Genomic DNA, 9,576 nt, shown 5'->3' with positions numbered 1-9,576 from the left:
TCCAAGGGAAAAAATGCTAGTTCTTAATCCTCAGGAATGAATGAAAGTTTGATGATCAAAGAATAAAGGAGAAAATAAGCAAGAAATAATATCAATGGTGTATTTTCATAGTCAGACTTGCCCCCCATCCTCTACAAATAAAAATCTTATTTATAGGTATATGATCCCATCTACTGCTCTTCCGCTGTGTATTTGTAATGGCAATCATTAATTGCTAAATTGATGATTGTCATTTAATTTCCTTGATTCTGGTCATTAGTAACCATTTTGTCGTTACTGCATTAATTCCATTTAGTGCGTAATAAAGAAGATTTCGTATGTAGTTTCCGTTGACCCAGTCTGTTGCCTTTCCATAAATGCTATGCTCGACAATACTATCTAATACTCAAACGTCATCGAATAAACTGACACATGTCGATTACATATTGGTCCACGTGTCAGGTATATTTTTTACCCATACAGATAGTCCCTCAATTTTTTGATAATCTGTTTGCAGGCTCAGACTTATTTAGAGGGAAGTCTGGAGCGTTATGAGGGTGAATCAAAACACATTAATAAACTCAATGAAGATAATGTCGCTCTAACTCAGGAGTTGTCAGCTTTGAAAGCAAAACAATCTTGCTTTGACGCGGAATTGACTGGAGCCAAGGAGGAAGCCGATGGGTATAAAGCAGAGTTGAAGCGTCTTCAAGATTAGGTATCCGACTTCCCGAAACTGAAAGAGCCGAGAAGGATACGACCATTGGCAATTTAAGGGTGAAACTCATACAAACGGAAGCCAAATTTGAAAAATCAAATGAGGAAATCTAGAATCTCTGAGAGAGATTGTCTTCTCGGAATACCGAATTCGTTGAGCTTGATGCAAAATTTCAGTCATTACAAGTTAAGAGCATTCAAGATTCTGTAGATCTAACTAGAGCTTTGATTGACTTAAATCAAAATAAGAGGGACATAGTTGAAATTGAGGAGAAGTACACCGAGAACGATCTCGAGATGAAAGCTTCGTTAGAGAAGAAAACGGATTTATTGCTAAAATCTTGAGAAAAACAGAAGACTTGCAAGAGCGCGGGAAACAACTTATGCACCGGAAAGACAAGTATAAGTAGAAGGTTAAACAGTTGGAAGAGATCCATGCCATGGAAAAGCAAAAAACTGTTAACCTGGCTGTTCTTAAGACTTGCTTCAATTTTCTAAAAGGACTTGACCTTTCCTCATTTGATCATGTTGATGCTCTTACTACTGCTGGAAAAAAATTAAAAGATGCTCGTGATCGTCTTGGTGACATGTTCGGAGATGATAATGTTGTAGAAGATGACGAAGAGGAGGTAGAGGAGGAAAGTGATTCTGGGGATGCAAATGATTATTTGCTTTTTGAAAAGAAGGTTCCATCTGATGATGATCATACTTAGATCATTTCAGAAGCTCTTATATTTCTCTCCCCTTCGGTGTTTGTTTGTTTCTCTGCTCCGTTTGGATTTGATGATTATTTTGTAATAGTTTTATTTTGTGTAGACTTTACAATGAATGAAGCTTTTGCTTATCCATATCTCATGTTTTTCATTTTTATGATAAATCTCTTGTAAGATTTCTTTGGTTAGAACCTTTCCGGGTGATCAATGGTTCGAAATTTCGACCTCGGAATACTTCTAAAAGATTTGTAATTTTGTCGCAAAAATATATTCGGGAAGATGGTTTGGACATCTGAATCATTATGAATAAATTCCTTTACTAGTAATGCCGAAGAATAGGGCTTTGTTTTTAATGAGAGACTTACTTTACTTTGTCAAAAAGGGAATTCAAATAATCCATTAACTACTTAATCACAAAGTAATTTGAAATACAGAAGGTAAAAACACCTTAAGTCGTTGATGATTTAGGCGAGCAGAGCTTAGTCATGCCCGGCATCTCCAAATATTCGGTAACAAAATTCCCTTCGCGGACAGTATATCATTGATGTGATTAGCTCTTGATTTATGTTTTTTGTGTCAGAATTCAAAAATATGATACTAAATGATTCGGGAGTACCCAAAAGATCGGAATCTGAAAGGGTATCTTGCAATTAAATTGCGGCATTCCTTCATAATGAATAACTTTTGTAGCACTTGTACTCAATGTTTTTGCCGTTATTTCGCATTTATGTTTATTACATAAAATGTTGTCATCTGTGTATATAGTCCCTTCTTCTTCTTTGGCGAAACGGTTCAATTCCCGTGTACTCATCGGGATTTTGGCGGGAAAATAGGATATGACTAAGATTGATAAGACAGTTTAGTTTTCCGATGATCCTCTTCGATTCGCATAACGTCTCATAGTTAGCCATAAAAGCTGCTTTTTATTGGAACCGTCAGTCCCAACTCTTCGTATTCTTCCTTTGAATTTATATAAGGAAGTGAATCATTAACCAAACATTTCACTGTCTTCTTTCCTTTCATAAGTGTTTTAAATCAAGAATTATTCTCTGCAATCTTTTCATATCTTTTCTGCGAACATGTCTTCTTCTTCTGATAAAAATCCTTCAAAAATTCCATCAAATCCTTTTGAATTAGAGACTTTAGCTAACGCCTTCCTTCCCACTCGTTACGACTACTCCAATGATTTTAATGTTTTCCATCATTCTTCTCTTGTAGAGGATATTGACTCCTCTATTGCTCATGAAGATATTACTTCAGTTGCTCAGGAATGTGGTTTGGGTCCTGATGTTATTTTGGTTGTTGATAACGGGACAAAACTTCATAACCATATTGATGGTTTTACTTTGATGCCCATTTTTCCTTTTCTGATTGGGTTTCTGTTACCCATTCCTCTTATTATCGAGGAATTTTGTCGTCGATACAATGTGTGCGTTGGCCAAATTGTCCCTGATTCCTGGCGATTAATTTATTGCCTTCAGTTTTTAGCCATTAAGGCTAATCTTCCTTTTACCTTGGATCATCTGATCCATCTATACATTCCTTTTGTTTTCCGGGGTGGCTTGATCCATTTCTTTCCCCATGGAGAACGCAACCTAATCGATTCTACTGATTCCGGTGACGTGGATCGATTGAAGCAATTTGTCAGAATTAGAACAAAACTACTCCATCGCCCCTCCGACAATGTTTTTCCAGAGATATGGAACCCAACTCCGAATCCTGTCAATCCGAATGAAATCACAGATATTCTTGATTGGATTACGGGTTTGCTGGGACCCTTTCGGGATGTTGCACATTCTTGGAGGAGGTTAAGGCTTCTTCCCTCAGTTTTTCCTTTAGAAAGGCTCGGACCTTCAAACAGGAAACGAAAGAGGGATGTAATAATAATAGAAGATGATGAGGAGGAGGAGGTTCAAGCTGATGTTCGTCATTCCGTTGCTCCTTCTCTACCTAACCCTGAGATACCGGCGAGAGAGTCATCTCCGAAGAGTGTCAACCATTTCCGACAAGAAAGCTCTTCGGGATCCCTCTCATTGCCAAGGATGCCCCATGGTAATGCAGAACTATCCTTGGGTCACTTATCTGAGATTCTTCTTCGAGGTTACTCTCTTGCAACGACATCTTCATCCCAGGTCGCTAAAACGAGAAAAGAAAACGAACAGCTTAAGTTAGAAATAAAAAAAGCGTAAGTCTGACCTTCGGGATTCTGATTCTGTTGAAACTGCTTTGATGTTGCGCCTATAGGATGCAGTTTGTGCACTACAGCATCGGGATAATGCAATGCAAGCATTGAGCACATCCTATACGGGCCTTCAAGATTGTTTTAAAAGCGTTGAAGCTTCTCGTGAATGTTGCTATTCTCGGTGTAAGCTGCTGCGCCTTCAACGTGATGTGGATATCCTTAAATCTCGGCAAGAGGCTTTTGAAGAAGCTTTTACTCCAAATTTTAATTTGACCGCGTCTCTTCGAGCTGCTACTCATGAGCTTCATGTTGCATCGGCATCTCTTAAAGAGTTGGAGGATTCCAGAGAGGGTTCCCGAGATTAGGATCACTCTCCCCTCCAAGAACGTTAAGAATCTTGACAAAGTGTGTCTTTGATTTGGTTCGTGGTGCCATCTGATAATTCCAATCTAGGTCACCATTGCTGATTCTTAGACTCTTGCCGTCAATGATCACCATTGCTGATTCTTAGATTCTTGCCTTCAATAATCACCATTGCTGATTCTTAGATTCCTGCTGTCTTTTAAGTAGTAGAGTTGAAACATGTATATTTTTAGTATTTCCGAGTATCCTTCTATTATGCTTTCTCTATTTTGAAAAAACTCTTTTGCCCAAGTTTTTTTTTTTTTTAAAGGTTAATATAATCGGGATCATGTTTGTGGCATGTTCTCCGATGTGCGATTTTGAAAACCTTCTGAGACAAAATAACTGTAGCTTTGAATGATTTGCAGTCCCTAGTGAGTTCAAACATTTATTGGGATAACTCGCAGTCCCTATTCATAGCCTCCCATTGTTTGAGTGTGAAGTATGAATTAAATAATGTATCATGTATGCCATTCCCGTATATCTTTCTTACTGTCTTTTCCCGGTAAAACCCAATCGGGATTAATCTCGATTAAAGGGTACATCTCGTAGAAAATGTTTCTGTGTTAGGAATGATATAGCTTCAAATCGCTTAGGTTGTACTTGTTGGTGATGATCTTCCTGTTTGCTCCTATCAAGTTTGAATGTGAAAACAAAAGAAAATAACAAAGTAATAATACTTGTGTAAATAGAGATAAGATAGAGATCAAACTACAAAGCCAACTGTAGAATTCCCACAGACGGCGCCAAACTGTTTGAGTCAAAATTCGTATTTTACTCAAATAGTTGAATTTGGGCTAAGGTTAACTACAGCTGGTAGTAATTTGATACAGATAAAAGAATTAAACAAGCAATTTATTAGTTATTGATAAAGAATAGATAAATAGATTGAAAAGAGTAAACTTATTCCAATGGTGAACAACAGTAGCGTAGTTCTTAATCCTCAAGAATGAATGAAAGTTTGATGATCAAAGAATAAAGGAGAAAATAAGCAAGAAATAATATCAATAGTGTATTTTCTTAGTCAAACTTTCCCCCCATCCTCTTCAAATGAAAATCTTATTTATAGGTATACGATCCTATCTGGTGCTCTTCCTGTTATGTGTTTGTAATGGCAATCATTAATTGCTAAATTGATGATTGTTATTTAATTTTCTTGATTCTGGCCGTTAGTAAGCGTTTTGTCGTTACTGCATTAATTCCATTTAATGCGTAATAAAGAAGATTTCGTATGTAGTTTCCGTTGATGTTCTATCCGTTGACCCAGTCTGTTGCCTTTCCGTAAATGCTATGCTCGGCATTACCATGTAATACTCATACGTCATCGAATAAACCGACATATGTTGATTACATGTTGGTCCACGTGTCTGGTACATTTTTTACCCATACACTATTCACCCCCAAAAATAGGGTAATGAATATCTTTTAATATATTTGATTAAAATCTCCTATCAACCTATTTTCTTTTTTCTTCTCGATGAGAGGCTTCCAACAAAGACTGGCAACCTCCATGGTCTTTCCCAATCCAATCTTTTTCTATTCGACACCGAGCCGCAACAATTTCTAAAGCAACTCCCGAACCTAATTCCTAAGGTCACATACCTGTAAAAAAAAAAAAATTAAAAAAAAAAAATACTTCTTCGACATCAAATTTCGGAATGTATACTTGAAGGTTATAGTTCATATTTTAATATTTTTATCCCTTTTTATACATAATAAATATACATGGTTTAATAGTATAATAATTATAATGTATACATGGTACTTCACATAATTATAACCATGTATACATGGTACTTCACAATATATAACTGAATATATACGTGGTACTTCACATTATATATCAGAATGTACACATGGTACTTCACTATATATATCAGAATGTATACATGGTTCACAATAATACATCGTCTTCCACAATGTATATCAGAGTGTATATATACAGTCAGACCTCTCTATAATGGCACCCGCATATAACAGCACCTCTCTATAACAACCAACTTTTTTCGGAACCGATTTTTTATGTTATATTTTACTTCTCTATAACAACATTTCACTTATAATAACAACAACCAACTTTATAACAGTACACTCTTTGTAAAATTACCCCCCATATAATAGCTATCTTCTTTTTATGGCAATATAATAATTAACCATCTTTATAAAAATGAAATATCTATGATTACCAATAATAAGTGCAGAGATTTTGACCAAATATTTAATCATTTAATAAACTATTACAATAAAAAATATTATATGAATATATATATATATATATTTATCATTAAACGATTTTTCTTTGTTATATAAAGTGTGATTAAGCTTAGAATTTGGCAATTAAAAATGAAAATTAGATTTTATGCATCTTTTTTGCTTATAACAGCGAAATACTGTTTAATTTTCAATGCTTTTATAGGTGTATAACAGTCATCCTCTATAACAGCTGAAAATTTTCGGATCCAACGATCCTGTTATAGAGAGGTTTGACTGTATATATACACTTTGATTGGAGAAATTTAAAAAACAGGGAAAGAGAGTGAAAAAGTGGAGGAGAGAATGAGATACACAATAATGTATAGATGGAAGAAATAAGAGAGAGAGAAACATTGGAGAGAGTTTAGGGGGGGAAATCTGGGAGAGGAGGAAATTGTGGGAGAGAAAATAGCAAACAAATGCATGTGGGGGGGCTATTTTATGCCAACTTATTAAAATTTAGCAAATCTATGCCAATTAGGTCTAAGAGTTAGCACACCATGACAAATTCCCCTATATATTCTCAAGTATACTCTTAATCTAGTATATTTTGTCTGCGCATCGCGCGATCATTAAACAAATCAAAATATAATTAAATAATTATTATTAAATTTTTCTAATTAAGTAAATCAGTCTTTATTTTTCAGTTAATTTTTAAATTTTTCTATTCTTCATTCTAATTATATTTTTAAGATTGATACCAAATAGTAAATGAAACTAAACTCAACAAATATATATCAGACAATGAGAAACAATAACAAAAAAATAATCTAAGCCAGCATCTCTGCATTTTTTCAAGTAATAATCTTGAAGCGTTCAAACCGAAAGTCAATTGTAATGATCTATGAAAATCTAAAAAGATTGAGGACTTTCAGCAACAACGAAAAATGGAAAATGTTAAGGACTGCAAATTTACGTGTGAATAATTTTTTTTTTTTATGAATTAAATTCTATTCTGAAAACTACAAACTAAATTAATATTCTCATGTTTTATCAGTAGACTTATTAAAAATTGATCCACATGCCTGCGGAAGGATATATACATACTTTCGTAAGCAGCATGCACGTACACGCTGACTTTCTTCTCGGACCTTCTTCCACTTTCGAAACACCTCCTGGCCTGGACTTACAAAAAACTAACCAAAACCAGAAAAGAAAATAAAACAGAAGAAATAAATTAACTAAGTAAATTACATTTTTAAAGAATGCGATAATTAAGAATTGAAGGGAAGAATGAGTTGTATTGCAACGTAACATAATCAAATTATTTTAAAACTGAAGAAATGAAAGACAAACTGAAATCACATTTCAAGAATTTTTCTATGACGAAGCCAAACCTAATAAATCAATGGCTAACAAAAGTATAGCATAGCCAATACGGCTGAAAACAATTTCATTTAAATAGGAATAGCATTTAGTATGATTTTAAAGCGTCATAAACTTATTAATTAATAATTGGGGTTGCAAACATGAAAGGTTTGGGAGTTATATTCTTATGGATATGTTAATACTAATTAAGAGTAGAATTATATATGAAGAATTGAAGATGCAGAGGTATGAGTTTTAGAGGTGATTTTAAAAAATGAGAGAAAAAAATCAAAAAAAGGAGAGAAAAGATAAATAGGATCTTTGGCCAAAGAGAGATGCCACATCACCTTGTCTATACCTAGCTTTATAAATATATAGATTTAAATTAAGATGCTATTAGTTAAAAAACTAGACGGACAAAGACATGGGCCCAACACTTATAGTGTATACATGTGTGTATGTAGTTGTGTTTGGATAGTGATAATATATATGTGTGTATATATATATACATACATATATATATATATATACATATACTATGTTCAAAAGACGACTAAGATAACATTGTAGTTTGTCTTTCCGTATCTAAAACTTTATTATATTAGTGTTTGCTATGAATACAAAATCGGCAAAAATTTATTAATATTTTTTAAAAGAGAAAACTTGTTTAAAAGGAAACTATTTTCCTCTCTTTGAGATAAAATAATAGCAATATTTAAGCATCAATTGATACTTTCAATTTTAATTCGATTAATTTAAAGGTGTAAAATACTTATTATTTTTTATCAAATTTTGATTTGGATAATTCTAATTCAAATTATTAAATTAATTTTACATGTTTAAAACGAAACAAAGTAGAAATTGATTTTCTATTTAAACGAAGAAATACTATTTTTTAATTTTTGGTAAATATTCTTTGTTTAGCTTATTTTACTTGTCATGTTGTCTTTTGCATGGTTTTTTAAGAAAACATCGATGAGAATTATAATTCGACTAATTTACCTTATTCATTGTTTGATCTCTATTTGATATTTTTTTTACGACATTAATCTCTTTTCACATTTATTAGAGTAAGAATAAAAATGAAAAAGTAATTAAATTCTATCTTATTTTAAAATATACATATTTTAAGTATATTTATTTTAGTAAATATAACAAATAAATGACATGGCGGAATAGCAAATACAACAGTTCAATATCTAGATTAGATCTCAGGCTAATATAAAAAAAGAAAGAAAATTGTATGGTTTGGCTACTTAAAATTGTATGGTTTGGCTACTTAACCTTTTGAAGAAAAGCAATAATATGAGGTCCATGTTTTTTGTTTTACAATAATTTCATTTGCTCCCACTAATGGATTGATACGCATGCGGCAATGAATCAATCATTATTGACTTAATGGAATACTTTGAAAATTACATGAATATTGTTTGATTTTTTAATATGGGGTGCACTTTTTTTTTTTTTTTGGACATTATTAGTTTTAATCGTTTTTATGCATATATATATATATATATATATATATATATATATATATATATACTATGTTCAAAACACGATTAATATAACATTGTAGTTTGTGGTCCGTATCTAAAACTTTATTATATTAGTTTTTGCTACGAATACAAAGTCTACACTTTTTTTTTTTGACATTGTTTGTTTTTTTAATATGGGGTTCACTTTTTTTTTATTTTTTTATTTTTTATATTGCTTGATTTTGTTAATATGGGGTCCACTTTTTTTTTTTTCCGTGAGTTTGTTAATACGGGTTCCACTTTTTTTTTTTTTTTTTTTTTTTTTTTTTAATATTGCTTGGTGTTGTTTAGTATGGGGCCCACCCTTTTTTTTTAAATGGACGACGGACGACGAAGCATGGGTTTAAACCCATGCTTTTATATTTAAACTATGTTCAAAACACGATTAACATAATATTGTAGTTTGTGGTCTGTATCTAAAACTTTATTATATTAGTGCTTGCTACGAATACAAAGTCTGCACTCTTTTTTTTTACATTGTTTGTTT

This window comes from Lycium ferocissimum, chromosome 8 (assembly GCF_029784015.1).
Source record: "Lycium ferocissimum isolate CSIRO_LF1 chromosome 8, AGI_CSIRO_Lferr_CH_V1, whole genome shotgun sequence".
In the NCBI taxonomy this organism is placed as follows: domain Eukaryota; kingdom Viridiplantae; phylum Streptophyta; class Magnoliopsida; order Solanales; family Solanaceae; genus Lycium; species Lycium ferocissimum.
This window is presented reverse-complemented; position numbering follows the sequence as displayed.